Consider the following 14,928-nt stretch of genomic DNA (forward strand, 5'->3'; position numbering starts at 1 on the left):
GAGCTAATAATAATGGCATGTTAGGGCCTGGCAGCAAATTGCTTTGAATATACATTCCAGTAATCAGTCAGTGTTATACCCATTCCTCACTGCATGAGAACTGTGTGGGGAAAAACTTTAATCCATAATGTACTGTGCTTCGGTATCAAGAAAGAACAAAGTATAAACCCTTTCTAGTCAGCACATGCATATAAATACATTCAAAATGTTCGGGACAATTCACTCCTAAAGATACTGTAGATGTTCTGCGATTTGTGGTCCATTTGATTGAAGAAGACTTCATATCTTACAATGCCAAAGACAGAGGTTCATATTTACTAAGCGGTGCTATTCCATCAGATACCTTTGGATGTTAGAAGACACCATTCACTTAAAAGGACCCTACGTTGTCTTCCAGCGCTGTAAGGTGCCTTATGGCAGAGCACCACTTAGTAAACATGCTACAGTATGTCCTATATGCAACAGAATTGGTTTCTCATTATTGCTCATGTGTTTCTCCCTGGGCAGAACAGCAGCCAGTGCATTAAAAACATTGCTCATGCAGGGACTGGCAGAGCGGGATGCCCTTATTTTGGAGAACAGCAATATGTGGGGCGATCTTCTAAAGGCAGAAACCCATCATGATGCTGTGATACGGGTGGCAAGGTAAGACTTTGTCCTCCTGCATACATCATGGGAGGGAGACTAAAGTGTCAGTATTGCTACTTATCCAAGCATTAGCAAGTTTTAGAGGTGGCTCTCACAGTTTCCTATCGCAAGAGATAGGAAAGAGATATCAGTCATGGAACTGAAGTCACAGTGAAGAAGGAAGAGGTAGATGTTTGAGTCATATGGAAGGTTACCAAGTTACCAATGACTACAGTTCAATATTCAATATTCAATATGTTCAGTAGCAGTTTTCTTCTTGCTAGAGAAGATCTTTCTTCCACTAATTTCAATGGACCATAACATGGAGAAGAAAGCTTTGCCGCATATTAAGTGTATAAGAAGGAAGTGTCTGAATCTTTATTCCAGCACAATAATGATATAATTTCTCGGCTGTGTTCTCCACACTTTACCCATTAAAACTTTTTATTTTAGAGTTATTGCCAAGACGAAGCCGTACCATATGAGCCGGTTCATCATGGGTCTCCTGCCTCCCCCAAATCACCCACCGTCATCCACTGTCCTGGCATTTTATACAGAGGTGAGTTTAAAACAAGCATGTCTGTTACTGTATATGACATACACTACCGACACACTTTATTGAAGTGTGGTCGGTACCGCAAGCCGGGAAATCTCCCGGCTTGCTAGTGGCCGCCCCTCGGCGTGCCGCGCGTCATAGACGCGCGGTCACGCGTCATCGGGAGCGTGCGCCCCCTGCACGCGTGTCCAGGGGCTCCCCGAGGGAGCCCTAGTGTCCCGCGATCGCGGGACAGCGGCAGGGGGTTCCGGGGGACCCGGCGGACCCGGCAGCGGTAGGGAGAGCGCCCCGATCGGAGGGCGCTCTTCCGCTGCTTCGGCGCGCGCCCGTCACACTCGGGCGCGCACCAGGCTACTGCTGCGGCACAGAACGGGCAAATGCTCGAATAAACTGTGCCGCAGCAGTATTAGTACGCACCCATTGGAATGTATTCAATATTGATACTGTATATAGTGAAGGGATTCTCACCCAGAGTGCCAGGGAAATTAGGTGTGCCGCGACCCTCTACGATGGGTACCACGGCCCCAGGGGAATAACTCTGTTATTTGCACATCTCGCACTGCCTGGAGATGTAGAGGCTGCGATTTGCCTCTCCTCTCTCAGCCAGGCACAGAGGCTGTGATCCAACTCTCCCCTCTCAGCCTGGCATAGAGGCTGTGATCCGCCTCTCCTCTCTTGACCCTGCATAGAGGCTGCGATCTGCCTCTCTCTCTCATCCCGGGAACAGAGACTGCAATCCGCCTCTCCTCTCTCATCACGGCATAGAGGCTGCGATCCGCCTCTCCTCTCTCAGCACAGCACAGAGGCTGCAATCCGCCTCTTCCCTCTCGACCCCACACAGAGGATGCGACCTGCCTCTCATCTCTCAGCCGAAACACAGAGGCTGCGATCCACCTCTCTCAGCCCGGCGCAGAGGCTGCGATCCACCTCTCGTCTCTCAGCCCGGCACAGAGACTGCGATCCACCTCTCTCAGGCTGGCACAGAGACTGCAATCCACCTCTCTCAGCCCTGCACAGAGGCTGCGATCCACCTCTCCTCTCTCAGCCCGGCACAGAGGCTGCGATCCGCCTCTCTCAGGCTGGCACAGAGGCTGCGATCCACCTCTCCTCTCTCAGTCTGGCACAGAGGCTGCGATCCGCCTCTCTCAGGCTGGCACAGAGGCTGTAATCCACCTCTCTCAGCCCTGCACAGAGGCTGCGATCCACCTCTCCTCTCTCAGCCCGGCACAGAGGCTGCGATCCGCCTCTCTCAGGCTGGCACAGAGGCTGCGATCCACCTCTCTCAGCCCGGCGCAGAGGCTGCGATCCACCTCTAATCTCTTAGCCCAGGCACAGAGGCTGCGATCCGATACTCCTCTCGCAGCTCACACAGAGGCTGCAATCCAACTCTTCCCTCTGGACCCCACACAGAGGCTGCGACCTGCCTCTCATCTCTCAGCCGAAACACAGAGGCTGCGATCCGCCTCTCCTCTCTGAGCCCGACACAGAGGCTGCAATCCACCTCTCTCAGCCCGGCACAGAGGCTGCAATCCACCTCTCTCAGCCCTGCACAGAGGCTGCGATCCACCTCTCCTCTCTCAGCCCGGCACAGAGGCTGCGATCCGCCTCTGTCAGGCTGGCACAGAGGCTGAGATCTGCCTCTCAGCCCAGCTCTGTGGTGACATGAGTAGCAGCTAAGTGACGGCTGTGATTTGGCCGTGGAAAAACTGTTGCGGCCAAATGTCCTAGACCAATGTTTCAGGTGTGTTGGAAGGTGGGAAGAAAGAGGGAAGTAGAAAGGGTTTTGTGTGGGGAGGAGAGTGTGATGGCTACTGTATGCGCATGGGGGCTGTGCATATGTGTGTAAGTGAAGACTGGATAAGTGAAGTCTGAAGAGCAGGGGTGCCCCAAAGTTTTAATAATTCTTCAGAGGTGCCTCGGCTCAAAAATGTTTGAGAACCCCCTGTATAATGTATTAATAACGAGCTGATTCAACATGCACTCTTCTGTGTCAATATCCCATATTAACATTACTGATTTCCACTGAATTCTCTGTACATATAAAACATGCTCTTTGTTTAGCTCATGTGTTATCCAGAGCTCCTGGAAAAGTCCCAGCAAAAGCTAATTATCCAAATGATGCTGCGAGCGAAACCAACAGGAAAAGACGTAGAAATACTGCACCGACACACTTTATTCGAGCAAATACCCAGTATGTACCTGGCAGATACCTGGAATGCGCCGCTCCTCACCTCTGACAAGCCCCGTTGCGTTTGCCTTCCCAGCCTGGGTTCATGCCTGGCTGACGGGCGGCTGATCTGTTAAATGATAATGATTAGGATTTAATAGGCTGCAATGCTTCGCGTGTCTACCAGATGGCATAAATTCATGAATTGTAATACAGTATATATATATATACTGTGCAGTATTGCAGCCAGCGGGAATAAAATGCTTCAATCCCTGCCTGGAAAATACCTCAATGCACTCGGGCAGAAAACAGTCACAAACCTCAATACACCCGGGTATACCCGAATTCGTGGGACTAGCCGAGCTCGAATAAAGTGTGTCGCCAGTGTACTCAGGATAAAAGCCCTTGGGAATGTGTGCAGCCACATACCAGATAAGGTGAGACATCTGCTCTACCACCCATCTCAGCATAGTAACACACTCATTTAGAAGGTACCTATGGCTAATGAGTCGTTCCCTCTGACTGCAGGGTGACAGGCACAATGACAGAAGAACCAATGGTCCATATAATCACCCTCTTTGGTAAGACAGAGGGTAAAGGAATCTACAGTCCATCTATCTTTTCTTCTCACTACAAGGTGACACAAGCACAAAGGGATATATTGTCCATTGCATCTTTATCTCCCATCACAGTGACACAGTGACAGGAAAAGATGGGTTTTATGGTCCACCTATTGTTTCCTTTCACTCCCATTACATAGTGACATAGAGACACCAGTTATTAATAGTATCCTGGAATTTATATTGCTATACGTTGCTTCGGTTTGCTGCTGATCCATCTTTGTTAGTGCTTCAGAGCACTGTATCGCTGTCCCTCCCAGCTCTGAAAGCTCAGGTATCAATGTGCCTCTTCTCTGCGAAGGTAAAAAAGTATAAGAATGAAATGCAGGCCATCATCAAAGCCGGGCTGCATAACATGGACCCGGACATTGTCCTGGAAGCGATGAAAACAGCCGGGAAAATGGCCCAACTGCTGAAAAAGAAAGGCATGGGGACCCTATACCATGATGCCCTGGTTCAATGCCAAACCTATATAGATTATGTAAGTAATCCCAATCCCAAATCAACACCCTTTCCTTAACATGATCCCTGCAATGCTACATTAGTAACGATTCTCCAACAGAGACAGAACACTGTCAGTGTCCATAGGAGAACTGGGATTTGTGCAGATGAGTCAGTATGAGGTGGCCACTGATCCTTAGCTATTTGGGGTAGGAGATTGTTAGCTCTTCGCTAGTGAAGGGCACACAGCAAGTGACAGACATGTGAGGTCTCAGCTGAGTGACACTTCTCTGCTTTCTGCCCAAAGGAAGACCCCACTATGCGATGCCAGGCCGTGCAGTTGCTGGGGGAGTTGGCTCGGTCTACAAAAGTAAACAAAAGAGGAGCATTTTCCAATATTGTGGAGAAAAGTCTTTTATATTTACTGTACCAGCTTCAAGATAAGGACAGAACCATTGTAGAGGCGAGGACAGGGACATACACAGAAGAGACATATGTTTCAGCAAGTGTTTAGCCTTCCACCAAGAGGTGACAATGGCTGAAGGGATGTATGGCACATCAAATCTGTCTACATGTGTCCAACCATCACCAATGTTTCATCCCCTCACTTAGAGATTGAGTTCGCCAGCTATTGAGATGCACAGTGAAAGAAGGGATATGATATGAAGACGTTTCCCAAAGGAGATTGTGTTTTATTTCCTCACCGCACAAAGCTAGGGTTAATAGTACAGCTATGCGTCCGTGTGAAAAGCACTCTGGCCTTTACAAAGAATCCCTCTCTAAGCCTCAGTATACTGTATATTCTTGTAAAAAGCATTAACCCTACGTTATTATAATTATAATCGTTTATTTGTGTAGCCCCGGTGTCCTCTGGCTCCAAGAGACCCCCTCTCTAGTCAGCCGAGCGGTCGCGGGTCCCGCCGGAGTCAGCGACGGGCCCGCCGGCTGCTCGCAAAGGTGGGGGCCAGTGCAGGGAGCGCTCGGCATCCCTGGAGCCCCGGCGGCACACCCGGCTAGTGGGGGCAGCCATTGCAAGTACTCGCGCATGTGCAGTGATCGCGCATGTGCAGAAGGCTCACAGGAGCCAGGACGAGTTGCGCATGCGCAAGGAGAGCACGAGGAGAGCCCGCGAAACCCTAGCCTACCAGGGAACGCTCTACGCAGGGACTACGAGTCCCATGAGCCTCTGAGCACCCCACGTGATGCCAGGGAGCCAATAGGGCTTAGGATCTCCCCCTGCAGAGAGGTTTTTAGATACATTTCGTGCGCTGAGCCCACGCTAGTTCAGTTGGAGCTGGGACCTAGAAGGGGAAGGAAGGGTGTAGGGAGCAAGTGGCTACTGCACCAGGTAAGGTTCCCCAGGTCCCAGACCGGCCCCAACTCCCCACTAGGTTATGGGGTAATTAATAAGGGACGGCCCCAGTTTAGGGACCCTGCCCTTAGGTTCGTGTGTGTGTGCGTCTTGTCAGTGTAACGGCTGTCAGTGCTGTAAGTGCTGACAAGAGGGCATCGTGTGTGTGCAGCACGTTCGCTGCAGGCAACAAGCAGGTTGCGGTGCGTTGCTGCAGGTGTTGAGTATTAGGTAGAAGTTAGTCAGAGGGGACCCGGGTGGTACGGGAGAGGTAGTGTGGTTGCCGGGGGGTCAGTGACCCACCTGCATAGGACAGGCTACCCTGTAGGCCCCTAAGAGTTTCCCCTGAAGTCACATAAGGTTGCTGTGCTGTAGGGACGGCCTATAGTAGCAGCGAACATCACCTTCACTATTAGTGTTAGTTAGGGACTCCGCAGATGCTGTGCGTCCGTCCAGAGGGTTGGGCGCCGATCATCGTCGTTTCTGCCGAGGCCATCCGGGTGGGATCGCCCCGGATGGTAGTTCCTGTGTTCACCCGTCATCAGATACTTTGCGAAGCTCCTTTGCAGGCCCGAGCACTTGAGTGCTCGGCAGGTAACTCTTATCAACAAGTGCACCAACGATTCTATGTGTTTACGGGACTAGTGACTGCGCAGTCACCCATATCTCTCCCTCAAAGGGTGCGGGACATATTGCGTGGGGTTCTTGGACACGGGATGGGATCACCCGGTGTAGGTGGGAGCATCCTGTGAGACGCATTAGTTAGTGTCTCCTCTAGAGAGGGACACCTGTTGATCTGTTGATTTATGATAAGTACATGCTATGCAGTAAAACCAGATCTGTTTTACCACTGTTTGCTGAGTGATATATATATTGTCCTGCGAGGAACCACTCCCCCTCTGGTGGGAGCCATCGCAGGTGGAGGTGCTGCACCGAGTACAGGGTTACTCATATATACATACCCCAGGTTCCCCGTGGCAGAAGCTCAGCTCTCCTGGGAGCCTAACAGGTAAAGCACCACACCTGGTAACAGTAGGTTCTCCGCACTCACACTATATCTGCAATTGGGTGGGGGGGAATACCCGTTACATTTGTAAAAAGCCAACATATTCTGCACGCAGTATAATGGGGTACAGAGATATGCATATTACATAGCCAGAATGATGTACCAAATACGGACAAACATGCACTAAATCCGATACAGAAGGTAATGAGTGGTCTTCTCCTGAGAGCTTGCAGTCTTCATCGTTCCTTTGGCATAACTTCTTTTCTTTGTAGTCAGTGTCTCCAGCTAGTACCTAAATCCTGTAATTGGCATCAGGGAAGGGCAGTTAAGAGATACATTTTGTTTCGCTGGAGATTTACTTCCATTCTATCGTGCTAACCTTTCTGTTGTTCCATATGGTCTGGCCTCATACTGAACATGAACCCTTTCTGTGCAGGAAGGCAACACACCAGGTCATACTCAGTCTCTATTATGGAGGTTCCACAGACCAAAGAATGACATACACCCCACCCCCTCAATTGTAAAGATGTAGACCCATGTTTAATACAGTAACTGGTGATATTCCATGCTGCCATATACTGTAATAAAACTTGCATATTCCTAATAATTTTCTGCTTATACATACAGTACTGTACCTAGTCTAAAGTTTTTCTTTCAAAGAGAATGGGGGCTCAAAATAAGATCATTGCCCAAATATTTTCTAACCAACTCAAATGATCAATAGAGAGAACAGGACTATTGTTTGAAGGGATGCCTGGGCACATCCTGGGGGCCCTAGCTCAGGGGTGGGGGCGTTCCGAAGGGAGTCGTTACACCACTGGTAGGCAGGGCACAGTTCAGGCATAGTAATGTTCTGCACATGTTGATGTTTAGATTCTGTGTCTTTGAGGTGAAGAGCGGATGTGACAGGAACATGACTAGTGTTTGGTTGTATTTTTCAGACAGCTGCATCAACGCTGCACAGCTGCCTTCCCTTTGTGGGGTGTGACAAAACCAGGATGGTGATGGAAAGTGAGGGAAATGACCTCTGTGAGCAGGAAACCTCCCCGGCCAGGGTACTGTAAGTGAGCCGCTGAAATAAGGGAAGATCTACAGATATGGGAGGATAACGGATACAGTGTGTGTGTGTGTGTGTGTGTGTGTGTGTGTGTGTGTGTGTGTGTGTGTGTGTGTGTGTGTGTGTGTGTGTGTGTCAGGTAGTAATAAATTGTGCACTCAAAAGTGAAAACTAACTGTTATAATGAGATCCACTATAATGTATGTCTGTGCTAAATATCTATCTATCTATCTATCTATCTATCTATCTATCTATCTATCTATCTATCTATCTATCTATCTATATATAGTGGTATTACCATATTGGAGTCCAGCAAATAGGAGACAGCACACCAGGAATGATTTTCAAATGGTAGTTTGTATTGAAGAAAAATACAGGCACCTCAGCCAACGTTTCGGTCTGCGGAGAGCACAGCCCTGAGGATGGTCGCTTCGAGATATATATATATCTCAAAAACAAATATTCAATACCGTCTGTGGCTAATGAAAGGCTTGTATTTGTGCGCGCTTTCGAGGCACACTGATCTCTTCTTCGAGCGATGTTACAATGGATAAAGCAAGAGGTTTTATTTTAATTTGTAACATCGCCGAAGATGAGATCAGTGTCTCTCGAAAGCTCGCACAAATAAAAGCATTTCATTAGCCACAGAACGGTATTGAGTATTTGTTTTTGATTATTAAGCTCGGCTAACACGGTACAGATACCTCTACATATATATATATATATATATATGTATAACCAGTATAACCAACCTCACACTGATGAGACCCATTGAGTTTGAAACGGCTGTCTGGGGGTGAGTTTACTGGCTATGCACCTTAACCCAGGCTGTGCTCAAAAGCTGTGATATGGAGCAAGCATTACCTTACAGGGGACCATGTCATATGGTTTTGAAGCAAAAGGTGGCACTGTGTGCTCATTTGCATGTCCTTTCCCAGAATCCCTTGCTGCTGTGGAAGCACTGTGTGCTGGGTGATAATGGTGAAAGACCTGTCTAAGACTTAACTATATAAATATATATATATATTGTATGTCTGCGCTAAATATCTATGATTTATGGGATTATATATATATATACAGGTGAACCCCATTATAGCGCGACCCGTTATAACGCGAAATCGGTTATAACGCGTTTTTCACTGTTTTCACTCTCACTGCACACACTCTCACTGCAAACACTCTCACTGCACACTGCTCACTGCACACTGCTCACAGCACACTGCACACACTCCCAGCACACACTCTCACTGCACACACTCCCAGCACACACTCTCACTGCACACACTCTCACTGCACACTTCACACACTCTCACTGCACACTGCACACACCACACACCACAAACCACACTGCACATACTCCCAGCACTCACTGCACACTGCACACACTCTCACTGCACACTGCACACTCTCTCACTGCACACACTCTCACTGCACGCACTCTCACTACACACACTCTCACTGCACACACTCTCACTGCACACACTCACTGCACACACACTCACTGCACACACTCTCACTGCACACACTTCACACTGCACACACTCGCAGCACACTGCTCACAGCACACACTCTCACTGCACACACTCTCACTGCACACTTCACACACTCTCACTGCACACTGCACACACCCCACACCACACACCACACTGCACATACTCCCAGCACTCACTGCACACACTCTCACTGCACACTGCACACTGCACACACTCTCACTGCACGCACTCTCACTGCACGCACTCTCACTGCACACACTCACTGCACACACTCTCACTGCACACACTCTCACTGCACACACACTCACTGCTCACACACTCACTGCACACATTGCACACTGCACACACTCCCAGCACACTGCTCACAGCACACACTCTCACTGCACACTCTCACAGCACACTCTCACAGCACTCACAGCACACAGCACTCACAGCACACAGCACACAGCTCACACAGCACTCACAGCACAGCACTCACAGCACACTCTCACAGCACACAGCACTCACAGCACACTCTCACAGCACACAGCACTCACAGCACACTCACAGCACACTCACAGCACACAGCACTCACATCACACTCTCACAGCACTCAGCTCTCACAGCACACACACAGCACTCACAGCACACTCACAGCACACAGCTCTCACAGCACACAGCACACTCTCACAGCACTCACAACACACTCTCACAGCACTCACAGCAACCTACACCACACCCCCACTCCCCCTCCCTACCTTTGGTGTCGGCTGCTGAGATCGGAGCGGAGCTGGCATCAGGAGGAGGGGGGGGGGTGTCGGGAGGAGAGGGGGGGTGTCGGAGGAGGGGGGGGGTGTCGGAGGAGGGGGGGTGAGTGAGGAGCAGGCTGGGACTCGGAGGGCCGCGTGGGCTATGCCGCGGAGGGCCGGCAGGTGTGGGGGCCTGGGGGGGGAGGAAATGGATGCCGGTTGTGGGAGGTAAGGAGCAGGTTGCGGCTGGACTATAACGGGGTTTAGCTGTATATAGTACCTTATGTATAGTAGGTATAATACAGTGGATAAAGGTATAACGTGTGCAGTAATTTGTATGGGACACATTGTCTGCCTTTAGAATGATATAGGGCAGGAGGCTCAACTACGTCCTCAAGACCCCCCGAACAGGTCAGGTTTTAAGGATATCCTGGCTTCAGTACAGGTGGCTCAATCAGTGGCTCAGTTTTCGAGTGCACCACCTGTGCTGAAGCCGGGATATCCTTAAAACCTGACCTGTGGGGGGTCTTGAGAACTGGAGTTAAGCCCCCCTAATAAAGCGCACATTATCTACAGATGTAGCCAGACTTGCTGTCCCCTAAGCAGAGGTCTGCGGTCCCGGGGACAGTGTCTGCCTCAATGGACTTGTGGGGGGAGGGGGTCCATGTTTCTGAATGGGACCCCACCAGATTAACCCTTCGGTTCCACGTTGACATTAAGTCTTATTATGTCTGTACACACACATTGGTATTGCGCTCATTATCTGACTATAGTATGACTATGTTTTTGGTTGGGATTTTCAGGTACCAACAGCACTGTGCTGCCTTTTTCCTTTTTCTGCCGTACTATCGGAGCTTTTAGTGACAAACCTTATGAGAATTAATCAAGGATGCCTGACAGATATCACTGGATCCCTGGTAAATAAGCATCAGGGACATGTGGTTGCATGGGGAGGTGGTCAACATGGGGGTAAGTGTAAGAGCTCTTTATTGAGGTATCACTGAGCAGAGGGAGACAGGGTAATGTGAAAGGATCTGCCAGAGGAGGCAGAATGTGTGAGGAGGGATAGGAATATACAAGGGTTATGCCTCATTGGTGGATGCATGCGATGGCTCAGGATCGTACAAGAGATGCTGCTCATGAGAGGGTAGTTAGAATCTGACAAGAAACCTGCGCTGGAAAGGCAGAGTGTTGCTGTAAATAACAGTCAGGGTCATACACAGGATCTACTCATGGGACGGCAGAGTGTGAATGGAAGCTGAAGAACATGCAAAAAAGCTGATTGGAGGCAGTAGGCTGAGTGATAGAGTAGGGCCACAGTTACAAGGGGCTCTTCTCTGGAGAGATGGGCCTGGAATATACAAGGGCTTTAGCTTGATGGGACAAAAGCACATCATTCTCTCTGACTGGATGGAGCAGACAAGGTTGTAGTCACAGGTTCTACTGAGCAAGGACAGATATATTATGTAAGAGAAGAAGAGCAGACGGTTGGGGAAGTTGGACACTTACATATTATTGTTCTTAAGGGAAACAGCTGCCATAAAATGATATGATAGTGTGGTACAATATAAACTAGAGTCAGATTAGGATTTATTAATTGCCACTCGCATGGCATTGGATATATTAGCAGCCAGCACATTATCATATATGTCCATATGGATATCCAGAATAAATGAAGGTGTTCTTTGGATGTGTTGTCAGATAACAGAACGCCCGCACTTGATCTCCCAGCTTCTGCGAGAGGCGGCCTCCCATCTGGGAAAAGAACCCTTCCAAACCCAAGCTGTCAACCTGATCGGTGAGAAACCATTATACAGTATGAGAGGGGGGAACTGTGGGGGAGCTAGGAGGGGAGGACAGAAAGCTATTAGACCACAGGAAGAGGGTGGAGGTGTTGATTGGTGGTGTAAGGGAGTTATTGGGGCATGAGTGAGAGCAATACTAGAACAGCTATTGTAATGAGTTTTACAATGATGCAGCTCAAATGGTCTAATAATGAGTTTGGGATGCTGCAAATTGAGCTCTGAGTTTGATAGTGGGTATTAGAGCAGATAAAAAAATGTGTTACAGTATAAGAGAGAGAGATACCGGGGAACCTACAGAGAAAGGTACTGGGTACTAGCAGCTGTAAGGAGCATGAGTGGATCTCACTGCTAGAGGGGATTGTAGAGTGAAAAGAAAATCTTTAAGGATGGGATGTCTCTGTAAAGCAGGGGATCTCAATTTCAGTCAAAACCCCCCAACAAGTCAGCTTTTATGGATATCACAGTCAAAGACTGGGCCACTGATTGAGCCACCTGTGGTGCAGCAAGGACTGATTGAGCCACGTGTGCTGAAGCTGGAAGATCCATAACACCTGACCTGTTGGGGGGTCTTGAGGGCTGAAGTTGAGAACCCCTGCTATAAAGAAAGCAGCTCTGGTGCTGAGGGAAGAGTGAAAGTGTTATTTGGTAGACATGGGAACTCTCTGGTCTATCAGCATGGACCATAGCATGTCTGTGTATCTCTCTCTACAGATAACATAATGCATGTGTGCTATGAGGATGATTACAGTCTGATACACTTGGAAGATATGTGGGGAGGTAAGTGAAAGGTGGACATTGCAGGCCTAATCCTGTGACTTCTGCAATTCTATGAATGTACAGATATGTTCACAATGCTGCCTTGTCTTTGGCTTTTTTTCTTACAATCCCCAAGACCTTATTATTAACCATTAGAAACCTTTAATATTATTATCTATCCCTTCCCACTTATTTATAATTTCCCATACATACTGTATGTATTATTACAATGTAATGTTTGCATGGCGTTTTCAATATCCCAAATGTGACTCTTTTGAGCCCTTAGATTTGCGCAGCTTTGCATATGGCAGATTAACTCATGTTTTCACCCTCTCTTTGCAGCTGTATTCATCGGCATGTATAGCTCCAGCCCACGAATGCGCTGTGAGGCAGAAAAGCTGGTAAAGAGTCTACTTGCCTTTGCCATGCCGGAGGACTGATCCAGTGTCGGCTGATGGGAGACATTGAAGGACAAGGAGTGGGATGGAAAGGGACAAAAAATGGCAATAAATATGTAAATAATCTAAATGCATCAGTCGTATATTCATTTTACCATCTACATAAAGGGGGATAGGAGGGGGAGAACGTGACGAGTGTGTGTTTGTACCAATGAGAGAAGAAAAGGGGATGGTGTGATTGGGTCTTATTGAGGAGGTGGTGTAGTGGAGTAAGTGCAAATGGCAAAAAAAGTGGTTAAAGTGTACAGCAAATAAAAATACCCTTTGTGGGTATATTTGCATGTCTCAGATTGGTCTGCAACCCTGTCTTTCCCCATTATCTCTGTAGCCCCTTTCCCCCGTGTCTGGGAAGGAATAACCAGTACTGCTATTACCTGTTGGCTACCAGGAGACCTGAGCCTCCGCCACTGGGAGCCTGGGGTGATATCTCGTTCGTCTCGGTGCAGCACCTCCATCTGTGAGGGATCCCAACGTGGTGGAGTAGACCACCTCACAGGAACAATACCAGTAATACACACACTCGGGTATATAATAACAACCTTTACTGAACACACAAGAAACAGTACCCTGTACCACACAGTATAATATGCCCAACCTAGTACCACCAGTGAGTGTCCCCACAGTATATAGGGTGCGTGGCACCAATAAACTGATGTCCTTTTCCTCCAATGTCAGGGCCCACCCAAAAGTGTAGGAGATAGCGCTATCCGGTGGAATGTTGGTGCACTTGTTGAGGTACCGGCCCGGGGATCCAGCACCCAGGTACTGAATATTTACAAAGGGGATCCGTCTGATCCAATGTTATCGTCGTCAGCGATGGTATCCGCCTCCACGTGTGGTGAACTCCCGCTGGATGGTATCACCATAAAGAGTCTCTTATAATGAAGGTTGTCTGGTCCCAGACCACAGGCCGCAATCACCGCGTGGCATCTCACCGGTGCTATACATTGACTATAAGCAGCTTCTGGAGAAGGGTCCCTAGCTATGGGCTTTCCCTGTAGCAGCCACAACCGGTAATGAGATGCAAATGAGGACACCCTTTACACTCTTTACCCTTGTTACTCTTTACATTAGCAAATCCACCAGAACGTCACTCCCGTGCTGTGGTCCCGGCGGAATGTGACGCTGCATTGTCATGGCAATGCACAGGCACACGCACGCACACTGCCTCCCTCAAATATTGCCGATCTAAGCTATATTCTCGTCAGTCTTGTGGGAAATCCGCCCTGGGCCATTTAGTGCTTATTTATTGGAGGAATATCGGAGAATCGTAACATTTCAGATTGCCTCGGAACCTTCATCATGTAGAAGAGAAGATACTGTCGCTATCCTGAATAAATGTGTCATTATCGCATTACGTGTGAGAATGAACAGGAGAAGACTGGGAGTGAAGGGATGCAGCGGAGGACACGGACAGAGGAAGAGATTTAGTTTCTGTACCAAACGCATGAAGAAAGATGGTCACAGCTTTGAGAATAACCTGAAAATTACTAACGGGTCGGCTTAAACCGGGAATGGACGTTATGTTACCGTTATGTTACCGGAGATAATGTGTGGTCTCCACCAAGCTAATTATATGCAAAAATAACTGTCATAATTTAGCTCATCTTGTGCTGTGTTATAGTGAATATAAAGCACTAACTCTACTAGTGTCCACTATCAATATACAGTGGATATTCTTAAATCAATTGATGCAGGAATATAACAAATACATGTACACACGTATATAATATTAAAGTGTATAAAAAATGATATAAAGACCCCCTGCTCGACCCAGCTGGTTAGGGACTGGTTCCACTGGTCCCTAAGGTTGTACAAGTCCGTGCGTGATCCAGGGGGAGCATGGGAGAAAAGAATATAGAA

This window comes from Ascaphus truei, chromosome 4, assembly GCF_040206685.1.
Source record: "Ascaphus truei isolate aAscTru1 chromosome 4, aAscTru1.hap1, whole genome shotgun sequence".
Taxonomy (NCBI): Eukaryota; Metazoa; Chordata; class Amphibia; order Anura; family Ascaphidae; genus Ascaphus; species Ascaphus truei.